The sequence below is a fragment of the Mixophyes fleayi genome, chromosome 12 (genome assembly GCF_038048845.1).
Source record: "Mixophyes fleayi isolate aMixFle1 chromosome 12, aMixFle1.hap1, whole genome shotgun sequence".
Lineage (NCBI taxonomy): Eukaryota > Metazoa > Chordata > Amphibia > Anura > Limnodynastidae > Mixophyes > Mixophyes fleayi.
In genome coordinates this window covers 85400714-85416170 of record NC_134413.1, presented here as the reverse complement: position 1 = coordinate 85416170, position 15457 = coordinate 85400714, and the positions used below count along the sequence as shown (strand labels likewise).

Sequence of the window (15457 nt, the reverse complement as noted above, 5' to 3'; positions counted from 1 at the left end):
ATGAGTTCAATTCCCACCCATGGTTTTATCTGGGTAGAGGTTGTATGGTGCCCATATTTCCATGGATTTCCTCCCACACTCCAAAAAACATACGAGTAGGTTTGTTTGCTGCTATTAAATTGACTTTAGTCTCTCTCAGTCTGTGTACGTTAGGGAATTTAGACTGTAAGCGCCAATGGGCAGGGACTGATGTGAGCGAGTTCTCTGTATAGCGCTGCGGAATTAATTGCGCTATAAAAATAGCTGACGATAATGGTTGATATTATTTAGAAACCTTTTTTTTCCTTTAAAAATTAACTGGACACATTCTTTAATCCTATGCCGGCCTATGGCCCGATGTCACAGCATGTAGCCACAGCTCAAAGTCTCCGCAGTGCGCTGTGTTGTAGTGTTGCCTCGGGTCTAAAGACCTCCCAGAGCGAGTGCCCACGTTTGGATGAATTGCTAAAATTCTTGATTATTTGTGGACAGTGAATATTAGAGAGGAGACATAAAGAGGTGGAGGGTATTTTATTGTTCTCAGTGCCCGTCAGAAGGAAAAACAACACAGAAAAACCCCAGTCCTGTTTTTTTCTGGCTATTTTCAAAAATTCACTGAAATCCAGTGAAATCATCAGATCCAGTGAAACTGATTTGAAATCAATCTCACTGAATCTGGATGATTTCAGTTGATTTTCCCTGATTTCAGTGAATTGAAGAAATTTGAAGAAAAAAACAGGACGGGTTTTTGGTTCATATTTCCAGTCTTATTTGATTGATTACTTAATCCCAATTTTTTGTGAACTATGGATTTCAGACATAAGGAAAGGAAGGTGTGCAGAGGTACATTTCTATAATTCCATCAAAGCAGGACTTTTTAAAGCCAGTCCTGTTTATATCTGTAATTTTCTTTAATTCACTGAAATCAGGAGAAATCTAGTTAAATCACCCGGGTTCAGTGGCACTGATTTGAAATCAGTGGGTGACAGTAATGATTTTACTTCAATTTGTCAGAAATCTGGGTGAATTCAGTGGATTGAAGAAGCTTCAAGATAAAAAAACAGGACAGTCTCAAACTTGTTTATGGGGAATTATATTCTGCTAAACTCCAAACTACGCTCTTAATATAGGACATGACGCTCCTAAGGCTTCTGGGGAGGATTAATATCAAGATGAACACCTTACCAAAAGACTTATACCTCTTCCTCCCAGACATTAGTTTGTGATTTAATTTGGGCTGGGGGACACCCACATAAAAACTGAGAGAACGTACAAACTCCACACCAATAAGGCCATGGTGAGGTATCAAACTCATGACCCCAGCATTGCAAAGCAGGTGTGCTAACCACTAAGCCATTGATCTTCCATGCTCTATAGGTCCCTCCCTATCTCCTTCCTTGGCTCACCAGGCTGCCCCACATCCCACGGCTGGTCCTACCCTCCAATGCTGGGCTAGGTTGAGGAATCTAAAATACATTTCTTTCACATTGTCCCCTCTTACCACACTGACCCAAAATCGAAAACTTCCCACCAGAACTATAGCCAAGGGTTTTTCCAACTGTGGGTAGCTGAGATGTCAGACAAAGTGGTTTAGTGGTTAGCACCTCTGCTTCACAGTACTGGGGTCATGAGTTCAATTCCCACACATGGTTTTATCTGGGTAGAGGTTGTATGGTGCCCATATTTCCATGGATTTCCTCCCACACTCCAAAAAACATACGAGTAGGTTTGTTTGCTGCTATTAAATTGACTTTAGTCTCTCTCAGTCTGTGTACGTTAGGGAATTTAGACTGTAACCGCCAATGGGCAGGGACTGCTGTGAGCGAGTTCTCTGTACAGCGCTGCGGAATTAATGGCGCTATAAAAATAGCTGACGATAATGGTTGATATTATTTAGAAACCTTTTTTTTCCTTTAAAAATTAACTGGACACATTCTTTAATCCTATGCCGGCCTATGGCCCGATGTCACAGCATGTAGCCACAGCTCAAAGTCTCCGCAGTGCGCTGTGTTGTAGTGTTGCCTCGGGTCTAAAGACCTCCCGGAGCGAGTGCCCACGTTTGGATGAATTGCTAAAATTCTTGATTATTTGTGGACAGTGAATATCAGAGAGGAGACATAAAGAGGTGGAGGGTATTTTATTGTTCTCAGTGCCCGTCAGAAGGAAAAACAACACAGAAAAACCCCAGTCCTGTTTTTTTCTGGCTATTTTCAAAAATCCACTGAAATCCAGTGAAATCACCAGATCCAGTGAAACTGATTTGAAATCAATCTCACTGAATCTGGATGATTTCAGTTGATTTTCCCTGATTTCAGTGAATTGAAGAAATTTAAAGAAAAAACAGGACGAGTTTTTGGTTCATATTTCCAGTCTTATTTGATTGATTACTTAATCCCAATTTTTTGTGAACTATGGATTTCAGACATAAGGAAAGGAAGGTGTGCAGAGGTACATTTGTATAATTCCATCAAAGCAGGACTTTTTAAAGCCAGTCCTGTTTATATCTGTAATTTTCCTTAATTCACTGAAATCAGGAGAAATCTAGTTAAATCACCCCGGTTCAGTGGCACTGATTTGAAATCAGTGGGTGACAGTAATGATTTTACTTCAATTTGTCAGAAATCTGGGTGAATTCAGTGGATTGAAGAAGCTTCAAGATAAAAAAAACAGGACAGTCTCAAACTTGTTTATGGGGAATTATATTGTGCTAAACTCCAAACTACGCTCTTAATATAGGACATGGCGCTCCTAAGGCTTCTGGGGAGGATTAATATCAAGATGAACACCTTACCAAAAGACTTATACCTCTTCCTCCCAGACATTAGTTTGTGATTTAATTTGGGCTGGGGGACACCCACATAAAAACAGAGAGAACGTACAAACTCCACACCAATAAGGCCATGGTGAGGTATCAAACTCATGACCCCAGCATTGCAAAGCAGGTGTGCTAACCACTAAGCCATTGATCTTCCATGCTCTATAGGTCCCTCCCTATCTCCTTCCTTGGCTCACCAGGCTGCCCCACATCCCACGGCTGGTCCTACCCTCCAATGCTGGGCTAGGTTGAGGAATCTAAAATACATTTCTTTCACATTGTCCCCTCTTACCACACTGACCCAAAATCGAAAACTTCCCACCAGAACTATAGCCAAGGGTTTTTCCAACTGTGGGTAGCGGAGATGTCAGACAAAGTGGTTTAGTGGTTAGCACCTCTGCTTCACAGTACTGGGGTCATGAGTTCAATTCCCACACATGGTTTTATATGGGTAGAGGTTGTATGGTGCCCATATTTCCATGGATTTCCTCCCACACTCCAAAAAACATACAAGTAGGTTTGTTTGCTGCTATTAAATTCACTTTAGTCTCTCTCAGTCTGTGTACGTTAGGGAATTTAGACTGTAAGCGCCAATGGGCAGGGACTGATGTGAGCGAGTTCTCTGTACAGCGCTGCAGAATTAATGGCGCTATAAAAATAGCTGACGATAATGGTTGATATTATTTAGAAACCTTTTTTTTCCTTTAAAAATTAACTGGACACAGGAAGGTGTGCAGAGGTACATTTGTATAATTCCATCTAAGCAGGACTTTTTAAAGCCAGTCCTGTTTATATCTGTAATTTTCCTTAATTCACTGAAATCAGGAGAAATCTAGTCAAATCACCCGGGTTCAGTGGCACTGATTTGAAATCAGTGGGTGACAGTAATGATTTTACTTCAATTTGTCAGAAATCTGGGTGAATTCAGTGGATTGAAGAAGATTTAAAATAAAAAAAAAAAAAGGACAGTCTCAAACTTGTTTTTGGTGAATTTTCTTCCACTAATCTCCAAGTTTTGCTCTTTATAGAGGACATGGCGTTCCTAAGGCTTCAGGGGAGGATTAATATTATCAAGATGAACACCTTACCAAAAGTCCTATACCTCTTCCTATTTACATCCCTCGCAGAAATTAGCTTGTGATTCATTTTGGCTGGGAGGAAACCCACACAGAGGGAGATAATACAAACTCCACACAGATAAGGCCATGGTTGGGAATCGAACTCATGACCCCAGCATTGGGAGACAGAGGTGCAACCACTGAGCCAACATGCTGCTACACGCTGAAAGTCCCTCTCTATCTCCTCCTTGGATCAACAGGCTGCCCCACATCCCACAGCTGGCCCTATCCTCCAATGCTGGGCTAGGTTGTGGACACTAAAATACATTTCTTCCACATAGTCCACTCTCAGCACTCTGACCCTCAATCCAAACTTCCCACCGGGGTTTTACAACTATAGTTAGATTGGGAGTTGGTCTGGTGCGGTCACTTGGTTGAAGATGGTAGGATATTCCTTCTCTGACTTGCAGGAGAGGCTGAATCTCTCCATTCCTGATCTCTGGCTATATTTGCAAGCTAGACACTACATCCAAGATAAGACCATTCTTTCAGGGGCAGGGAGGAAACTGACCGTCTTTGAGGATCTTTGTTACACATCTCAGGAGCCCAGCCACACAATCTCCACTATCTACAAAATATTAATTGTAAATTGTAATTGTATGGTTCATTACCGAGCTATGCAAAATCATGGGATGAGGAGTTGGAAAGGTCAGAAACCGATAACATTTGGCCAAAAATATTCCAATTCACCATTCCTCCAGCCTCTCTGTGGTTGAAACGCAGTTGAAGACCCTCTCCAGATGGTACAGGTGCCCTCCGGACTGTGCAAGGTCCTGCTGAAGATGCAGATCGGTCACAGGGTCTACATTGCACGTCTGGTGGAGTACCAGATGGTCCAGATTGTTGGCTTTTTAACCTGATTTCCCAGTATAAAAATCCATACTTAGGCATGTTTTACTGTACATTGCTGAAAGTCTTGTACCCATTATATCTGTATAGTCCTCAATAAAGATTAAACCAAAAATAAAAAAATAGGACGTGTTTTAATGTCTTCATTTCGGTGGATTGCATAACCCATTATATTATGTTCTCAATTATTTTTGAACCACTGATTTCAGGGTTGATACATGAAGAACAGAACGGCTGCAAAGTATAACTCTATATGTCCATCTAAGCACAGCCTGATTTGGGGGATTAGCCCCAGTCCTGTTTATATCCTTCTTTTTCCTTCATTCACTGAAATCAGGTCCAATCCCATAAAATCACCCGCATTTGGTGGAATCATTTTGAGATCAATTAATTGGTTGCGATTTCCGATCGTTTCCACCGAATCTGGGTGGTTTCAGTTGATTTAATCTGATTTCCATGAACTGGAGAAAATGTAAACTAAACGTTTCAGGTTTTATTATCCTCACTTTCCAGTAGTAACTTATAACGCCGCTATTTTATGCTATTCTGTGTAAACAATTCATTTGAAACATAAAGGACAAAGTGCAGTTTTTGTTGAAAAACCCAGTCCTGCACCACCTCACAATCACCGAGATTAGGTGCAATCACCAGAAAGCACCCAAATTCAAAGAACACAGAGCTAGACCCATCTTAGATGATCTGATATATAAAGTTTACACTACGAGTAGCATAAGCTATAACAAATAGACAATGTTACCTTCACAATAAGTGTTTATAATAAATTTGGTGGACCTAAATGCAACATTAATAAATTAATCAGTATAGTATAGTTTCGTATAAGAGAACGGGTTTTGAAATTCTTCTTACCTGGGGGATGTTCTAAAATAAAATTGGATGTATCTTAAACATAGCTTTGGTAGAATGACAATATGATTCTCACTATATCCTATTAAAGGTCCTTTAATCAGGATATAAATGGACATTTTTGTTCCTGAAGAAAGTTTTCGTTCCCTGGGTATCTTTCCTGAACAATTTTATAGCACTTCTGTATTCTCTTCAGATCAGTGGTCACAATGGAAAGTTAGAAGTTGCGGTATGGAAAATGTTAGTGAATAGAATCTGACAGTTTTACAATGATGGCAGTAGGAGAAGCGGCAGTATGACATACCCCGTATACCAGCTCACTTCCAGCACTGATAACACCACATTCTTCTATGTGATTACATACATTAAGGCATTACAATTTTACAAATAATGAATTATGATAGAATAGAAAGAAATTTTAACCAAACATTTTTTTTCTAGCAGAATTTAATAAGACTCGGAGTATGACCTACTGGTTTCAGATCTCATAATACAGAGAGCCTATTAGTCTAGTTGTGTGCCTATCACCTATCCAGGATTAAATAGATTTAAAACGGGAAAACCTGATGATTTTGTATCTGACTTACATACAAAATGCTTTTATTGTTAAGAGGGGCAGAGCTGAGATCTGGAAAACAATACTTTAAATCCCTCACAGGAACACACGACTAGAGAGCAAACAGGAAATGTCAGCTCTAGTTCCATAGAAGGGTTCTCTACAGTCAGAGCAGAGAATGTGATACCGGAGGAGGTATTCTTGGCAGATACAGCACATGGCCTCAAGGAAGGGTCAAGTATTATGGAAACAGGATGAACAGGGTAAATGGGGTCGTATTGGCAGATGGTAATGTGTCAGATTATATGTCCCCTGCAAGACATTCTGTAGACAAGGTTCTTGAGTAAACAATTTGTTATAATTCGGCTTCACCCAGTACATAGATATTATATCAAAGAATTGTACAACACACACGTTTGACATTTATTTGAAAACACCATTAAAACTCTCAACAGACCATTATAAAAATCACTTATAGAACAAAGATGAGTTCATACGATTTTTTTTGTCAACCTCTATGTTAGGTGAGCAGAGGCTAGACACTAAGGGGTAGATTTACTAAACCTTCGAAATAGTAAAAGTGGGGGTGTTGCCTATAGCAACCAATATATATATATATATATATATATATATATATATATATATATCTGAGACTCCCTGCAACCCTCTCCTGATCCCGGCAGGGTAATATACTGTATGTCTATATATAAGGAACCAAAACAGATTTGGCTGTATTTTGGGATAGTTATATAATACCCATATTTCAGACAATGGCTTACTTCGAAGAGAGAACACATTGAAATTAGTTACAAAGGGACAGGGGACATGTTTAATTTCATGCACAAATAAAAAAATATTTTCAGGTAATGTAAAATACAAATACTTGCATTGTTATAGGTCAAACTAGGGCAAATTGACAAACAGTGTTGAATTCCTGAGCGTACAGCGCCCACTAGCGGGCAGTATGCTGAACTGCAGGTCAGTGAGCTGCTGTTGGTTAGCATACAATCGTAGACAGGGATGATGAGAGTAGCAGTAATCCGAGTCAGGAAGCTTTTGTTGTCCGTGTCCGATTAGCAGCCACTGGTGTCTGTGGGACAAGAGGTCAATCTGTGTCCATGACGGGCCTGTATAATAGACGTTCATATTAATGCCCAAGTCTGGTCAACCCACTGTCCTCAGGGTGGTGGCATCGCAGGGGGCTCTTCTTCATCAGAGTCTAACTCAACAGTTTCATCCTTAACCCACTTCCCCGGGCCATCCGGGATCCAGCCGGAGCTGCAGAGATAGAGAACGACGGGTGAACACATGTCACAGAAAAGGTAACAATTCATATAGACAAGGTGTGAACCTGTAACAACTCCTCCCCCCACCACATAAATGAGGTGGAAGCTTCTGGACTGCACCACTTCATTGTCTCAGAGGGGGAGGTTGAGGGCTGGGAATTCAATCTCAACCCTTTACATAGAGTGGGACCAGTCTTACACAATACCGCCTACTATTTCACCTCCACAGTCCTCTTACTGTATCATTCACCTCTATAACAAAGTGGGCAGAGGAGCTGGAACACACTTGTGAGCTAGAGAATATCATATAGACGATCACAGGACTCCCCAGGAGGCTGAATGGTACTGGTCACTGGTAAAACATTTCCCACAGTCAGGGCTGTCTCATTACCTCTGACACACTCTAAACCTAGACAGCCTTTTTCTCTGACCTTGTCCCTCTACACAGGCTGCCACTCTCTCTTGTACACAAGGGGCGCACAGTCCAGGGTCTCTCATCATATCCTCATTGCTGCTGCTCCTTCATCCTCTCCAACCAACCCCCTCCCACCGCACACAAACACACACACACACACACACACACACATTGTACCTAGCATTCATTCACCAAAGTGTTTAGCAGAGCTCCTCACAGTAACTGTATGAAGAAACCCTGGACGATCATGACCGTGTATGATGATATCACCGAACTGCAGCAACAACTTCCTTTCTGGTTTGCAGGTTTACGGATAAAACAACCCATTACCTGCACCAATTTATGGTCTCGCAGAGACATCAGTTGTAGGAGAGGATTCTGGTCTTCGCTGATTAAATTTTACACTGCAATACAGGCTGCATTATTAATCTAAACCATGTGCCTTGTGGGCGGGGCTTACTTATTGAGTACATACAGACAGGATGACCGGAAGAATGAAAATGGTTGTATCGGTTTTGCTAAGAACAACACTGGCCGTTTCTTGCCGACCATTCATCATCATCATCATCATTTATTTATATAGCGCCACTAATTCCACAGCACTGTACAGAGAACTCACTCACATCAGTCCCTGCCCCATTGGAGCTTACAGTCTAAATTCCCTAATATACATACACACAGACATACAGACACAGACAGAGAGAGACTAGGGTCAATTTGTTAGTAGCCAATTAACCTACCAGTATGTTTTTGGAGTGTGGGAGGAAACCGGAGCACCCAGAGGAAACCCATGCAAACACGGGATAACATACAAACTCCTCACAGATAAGGCCATGGTTGGGAATAGAACTCATGACCCCAGTTCTATGAGGCAGAAGTGCTAACCACTAAGTCACCGTGCTGCCCCATTGACCATTGATTCTAAGTTGGGCGTTACCCACCTCTTCAGTAACAAGTAGTGTTGCATTTCCCGCCTTCTTTCTGGGTCATCACTGAGATCTTCCTCCTTCTCTGAGCTCTTCCGAGTCTTCTTACGTCCGCTGCTTTTCCTCACCTGAGACTGTTTGCAGATACCTGGGCAGGGAAAAGTTTTAGGATAAGTTCACGATTGCTGACTGCTGGTACATTCAATGTGCTCAATACATACGCATGACCTATAGAACATTAATGATAAATACTTATTATTCCGTTGCTATGCAAACATCTACCATTCCTACTGTTGAGGTAGAAGGATCTTAGGTGTTTGGGAAAGTGAAGGGGACCTATAGTTGATGACCACATATTGTATATCATTGGTCTACTTGAACATGACTAAACAAGACCAAACATGATTAGTATTGTCCAGGGCCTTAAGGATAAACGTAAAAATTGGTTCTTATATTTCTTTAAAAACACACCCGATATTGTTGGCCTCAGATCATTTTATGGGCAGCAACGTTTCACCGCTCAAAAGACTGATGGATAGTGTGGTCGTATTATCTACATTATCACAACACTGTAGGGCACGGTCTAGTTAGATTTGATCTAAACCAATGAAAGTTGGATCACATTGGCAGATAAACATTTTGTGTTAATCCTTGAGCTCAGCACCTCTTTTCCTCCTGGGGATTTACTGTAACATGAGACAGGTTGTGTGATACATTCTGGGGCCCTCCAGTCTCCTCTACCCTGGTGTCGGACATCTACAAAGCCAAGGGTAGTCATTAAACGATCAAAGTGATAGGTGTGGAAAACTTTTGGCAATCCTATCTACGGAGATGCATGGAACTCAACCCATGATACCAAAGCGATGGGTCTCCCGAAAAACAGCTAGTAAATTTTGTCAATCCTATAGTCATCTGTATTCCTCCCTCCAACACAAGCAAAGTTGGAGACCAGGGGGTGAATCTGCCGTCAGGGTTCTTACAGTAGAAATGATTACTGAGGCAATCACCTCCTTTCCCAATGGTAGTCTGAGGGCACCAATGGCTTCCCCCATCAAATGTTATAAAGTACTGTATAGGTAGAGATCATTGCCCTGCAGCTCAATGTTAAATTTCATGATGACTGAGACAGAGGCATGTTTTATCAAGTGTTCTCTCTCTGTAAGACACATGCACATGTTATGGCTGCAGAGCCCAATTTCTTGTAGTTAGGCTGGCCATATATACACATAAACCCCTCTGCTGCTAGAGTGCTGGAACAGGCGCGCAGGGGGGCTCAGCCTAAATGGCGTCGCCGGAGTTGGCCACAACCAACAGCACTTGCGGAGAGAGCCTGGACTGTGTGCCCCTTGTGTACAAGAGAGAGACATACAAGACTGAGTGGCAGCTTGTGTAGGAGAGACCAGGTCAGAGAGGGGGGCTGTCCAGGTTTAGAGCAAGACGGCCCTGAACGTGGGAAATGTTTTACCAGTGACCAGTAGTATTGAGCATCTGGTGGTGCCCTGTGACGGTCTTAGCTAGTGGGTTTTTAAAGTAAGCCCCACTTCAGAGAGGGAGACTCCTGACCTGGGTGAATTGTGAGGACTACAAACAAAAGGAGGCTTGGGCTCTCACCGTTGCTCCAGAGATAACCCTCCACAGACGCTGATGGGACAGATACGGGTATTACCTTTGCTGTGAATCAGAGGAAGCCAAGTGCAATTATACGGCTTAAGAGTTAAACTAGGGGCCTGTAGCGACTGCCCTAGAGACCTTGCCATATACTTTAGAAAGCTTAACCAAGAGATACGCTGTGTTTTTCCATTCTAACTGTAGAATCCAAACACCTTGGGATGTTGTTATTGTAGGTATCATTAAACATCCACTGTGAAGTAACCCAGGTAATCAACTCAAGCCCACCACCGGTAGCCGTTGTAATCCTAGCCAGGCGTTAATATGGTTTACGTTATATGGTTAGTTAGTAGGATATGTGGTTATATATATATATATATGCGTTATCACCGTTGTCCTTCACCTGAGGAGCTGCTCCCTGGCTCACTGCCGGGTGTCTCTGCTTTCTGGTGGGCAGGGTCGTGTGTTCATTGGATGGTTGCTCTAGGTAGTCAACAAAGGGGCAGGAGAAGGACGTATCTCAGAAGAGCTGTCCTTCTTTCCAGCATCTCCTGGCCTGGAACAAAACAGGATAAACCACGGTGGAAAAAATGTACACTCATGATTGGACATTATATATGACCCTGAAATAATCAATGCGATTACTGTTCCCATCCATTTGTGGACAGTTGCCATCTTTAAAAAGCTACTTTGTACAACAAAGCTCCTCTATCTTGCATCATTTTGGGAGCAATGTTGATGTCCAAATTAAACAACTTTGTCGCAGTCTTTTAAAAGTGACTGATTTCCGTTTATATGCTGCCTTCACCCTGAATCGGGTTCGCAGACTCAAAGGTAACAAAAATGTATTTCTTGAATAGAGGTAATTTAAGGGATAGTGTTTTGGTAATTATTAAGTGGTGGGTGTAGTTAGCATCCCAAACATAAAGTGTTAATGGTCAACAATATAAATTATATCCAGGCGTAAAATTGGAGGAGTCAATAGACGGAACATTAAACTGCAATGTGACCTATATTGAGAACAGGACTTCCAAACAAGCACTCAGCCGTATGGGGATTCAGGCTTCAGCACACAAGCCCTCTCTGTACTCCCCATTCCAGAGTGATAGAAGATAGAGAAGCCCCACCAGTCTGCAAGGAGAGGGGACAAATAGCATGCAAGGCAGATTTAACCTTAGTTATTTAAAGAATATACTGAATATTGTCATTTCAAACACCACTTTTACCCTGTGCTGGACCACTTGCACCAGACAACAGTTGGGCCTCTAGTGTTCTCACTCCCAGCCACAGGTTGTTACCACCTCCTAGAGCAGCAGCTGTTATATGGCGCAGCCTTCAGCAATGCATGCTGGGTGATCTTCCTGGTCTGTGCAAGCAGAGGAGCGGGAGCCTTGGGTCCTACAGGAAGAGAGAGAACAGTATGAGGACATTGCATTATCTATGTTGTATACAGGAGATGAGTGCATGGTTCATCTAATACAAAGGGCTCTGAATGTCACAAGGGACAGAAATAGATTTAAATTTTTATTATATTTTTTTACAACTCTTCAGTAAACCATTTAATTACATTTTTCTTGACGTCCCATTAACAATTTTGTTAATTAGTAACAGCCGGTGAATAGTTTTCACAATAAAGTAATATTTGCAGAGACTGCAGGTGTAACCAATGAACAAGGGAGGACACACATACATTACAAATCACTACACAAAACAAGCACGTTCCGATACTTGTCCTACTTGGCCAAGACTCGCCGAGATTACGAATGTTTACTTAGACATAACCAATATTTACACAAATTAAAAGTTGTGCATAAATGTACATTATTTACATTTTTTTATTTATTGTTTATGAAACCACAACCATTCCAGGCTTTGTCCAAATATGTTTTGACAAGTGGGAGTTGATACGGCTACTAGCTGGAGGGGTCTAATGGAACGTAGCAATGTAGCACTTCTCCTTTAAGTAGAGGAAGAAGAAGAGAATCATTTCATCACTCCTGAATGTTTGTCAACAGCTGAAAGAGATTTTATTGTCTTATAAATGACAAAACAGAAAATTACATCGTAAATCCCAAAGCATTTCAGCCACTTATAATCCAGAAGCTGAGTGCAGAGCTAGTAATCCTGGATGTATACACTCTGCAACAGACTTGTACTGAAACTGTTCTCCTGCCTCTTCTGCACAGGCATACTTCTGGTGCCGACGTTTCTGGATCTCATTCCTGGAGGAGAGATCAGGGGGGGCAGACAGAGTAGACCTGGAGGAGAGGGGAGATCAGGGGGGGGGGGCAGACAGAGTAGACCTGGAGGAGAGGGGAGATCAGGGGACGACGACACACAGAGTAGACCTGGAGGAGAGGGGAGATCAGGGGGACGACGACACAGAGTAGACCTGGAGGAGAGGGGAGATCAGGGGGACAGACAGAGTAGACCTGGAGGAGAGGGGAGATCGGGGGGGGACACACAGAGTAGACCTGGAGGAGAGGGGATATCAGGGGGACAGACAGAGTAGACCTGGAGGAGAAGGGAGATCAGGGGGGACAGAAAGTAGCCCTGGAGGAGAGGGGAGATCAGGGGGTGGACAGACAGAGTAGCCCTGGAGGAGAGGTGAGATCAGGGGGGGACAGAGTTCTCTCGCTCTCAATACTCTCTCCCCCTTACCTTATCTGGCTCCCCCTGTGCCTGTTCTGTTCTCCGTCCCTTAGGATGTAAGCTCACCTGAGCAGGGCCCTCTTCCCTCATGTCTCCCTACCTGTTCTTCTGCTCCGTTTTTTGCATCAGCCAGCCTGGAGTTTCTGAAGTATTGGTATTTTTGTTTATTGTTTTGTACTGTTTCACCCTGCATAGTCGACTTTTTTGTACTGTGTACGGCGCCGCGGAAACCTTGTGGCGCCTAACAAATAAAGGATAATAATAATAATAGACCTGGAGGAGAGGGGAGATCAGGGGGGACAGACAGAGTAGCCCTGGAGGAGAGGGGAGATCAGGGGGGACAGACAGAGTAGACCTGGAGGAGAGGGGAGATCAGGGGGGACAGACAGAGTAGACCTGAAAAAGAGGGGAGATCAGGGGGGACAGAGTAGACCTGGAGGAGAGGGGAGATCAGGGGGGACAGAGTAGACCTGGAGGAGAGGGGAGATCAGGGGGGACAGACAGAGTAGACCTGGAGGAGAGGGGAGATCAGGGGGGACAGACAGAGTAGACCTGGAGGAGAGGGGAGATCAGGGGGACAGACAGAGTAGACCTGCAGGAGAGGAGAGATTAGGGTAGACAGAGTAGACCTGGAGGAGAGGAGAGATTAGGGGAGACAGAGTAGACCTGGAGGAAAGGGGAGATCAGGAGGGACAGGCAGAGTAGACCTGGAGGAGAGGGGAGATCAGGGGGGACAGACAGAGTAGACCTGAAGGAGAAGGGAGATCAGGGGGGACAGACAGAGTAGACCTGCAGGAGAGGAGAGATTAGGGGAGACAGAGTAGACCTGGAGGAGAGGAGAGATTAGGGGAGACAGAGTAGACCTGGAGGAAAGGGGAGATCAGGAGGGACAGGCAGAGTAGACCTGGAGGAGAGGGGAGATCAGGGGGGACAGACAGAGTAGACCTGAAGGAGAGGGGAGATCAGGGGGGACTAACAGAGTAGACCTGTAGGAGAGGGGAGATTCAGGGGGACAAACGATTGACTCACAGGTTATGTTTCTTTCCAGACCGGTGCACAGTCAGCATGTCAATAGTGTCAAAGACAGGTCTGTGAAGACACACGGTACAGGCGTACCTAACAATAAACACACATCACCATCAGACTCTTAACAACGACAGTTTAGTCACATCATTTTACAGAATAAAGACACAACCACGAGTGACGATTTAGATTCATGTACTATTATCAGTGCACACCTTGAATATTTAAAAACTGCACGTTGGCTGTAGTACCAGTTATAAACACAATCAAATTTTCTAAAAAGGAAAAGTGCTATGGAAACCCATAGCAACCAATAACATTCTAGTTATCTTCTAGAACATGATAATTAGAATCTGATAGGTTTATATGGCCAACACTTCCACTTTTCCTTTTTAGAAGGTCTAACACATCTACCCCTAAGTCTTGTCTAAACAAACGGTTATATATGCAACAACAATAATACAGTGTTGATTGTTTCTGTCACTGTTCTGCTGAGTGATAGGCAGCAGTCTCAGACAGGGAAAAGAATCTGCTGCGAAGTCCAATGGTGGAAATATAGTTTTTTGCTTTCCTTTCTCATTACAGTAATTAGAGGATAGTCCAACTGATGTATTTTTGACACAGGATAAAAATAGCCCTTGAATCAATTTATTTAATTCCAAGATTATTACATACCTTCTATTTTTAAGAGCAGGGCTTCATCTTTCTGTATGTAACTGGACAGCAGGTCTGTAACCCAGTTACATGTACATGTTACATTCTTAACGACTGCAGGGGACTACAGACGTTCTGTCCCAGGTTTTAGTACTGTAGCAAAGCCCCTGACAAATCTCACAACACTTCCCAAAGTAATGGACTGGACACCTGCGTGTGAGCTGGCATTTCAGTCATTAAAGGAGGTCCTGGTTCATGCTCCAGTACTGTTGGCGCCTAATTATGACAGGAACTTTATTGTGCAAGCTGATGCCTCGCAGTACGGGTTGGGAGCAGTACTTAGCCAGGTGGGGCCAGATAGGCAGGAGCACCTTGTGGCCTATTTGAGCAGAAAACTGCTGAACAGGGAGGTGGGGTATGCCACGATTGAGAAGGAATGTTTGGCCATTGTTTGGGCAGTGAAAAAACTTTATGCTTATTTGTATGGATGATATTTTACTGTGATGACTGATCATAATCCTTCAAAGTGGCGGCAACGCACCTCAAGGGAAAATGGCAGACTTTTGAGAGGGAGCCTTGCCCTTAAAATTTATGACTTTGACATAATTCACAAGCAAGGAAAGGATCACAGCAATGCGGATGGATTGTCTCGGCAGAAAAAGTCAGATCCCCCAGGTCACCTCCGATAACCTCAGGAGACTGCGGAACCAAA

At 43.1% G+C, this 15457-nt stretch overlaps 1 long non-coding RNA gene across 1 annotated transcript; it reads right to left on the bottom strand.

Annotated features, from left to right (window-relative positions):
* Positions 1-11735: 11735 nt before the first annotated feature.
* LOC142109141 (uncharacterized) lies at positions 11736-14631 on the bottom strand. Its single transcript, XR_012680288.1, has 4 exons — positions 14098-14631; positions 12849-13309; positions 12246-12719; positions 11736-11814 (listed from the first exon to the last, which is right to left on the bottom strand). It is a non-coding gene; the product is annotated as an uncharacterized LOC142109141 (long non-coding RNA).
* Between the last annotated feature and the right edge of the window lie 826 nt (positions 14632-15457).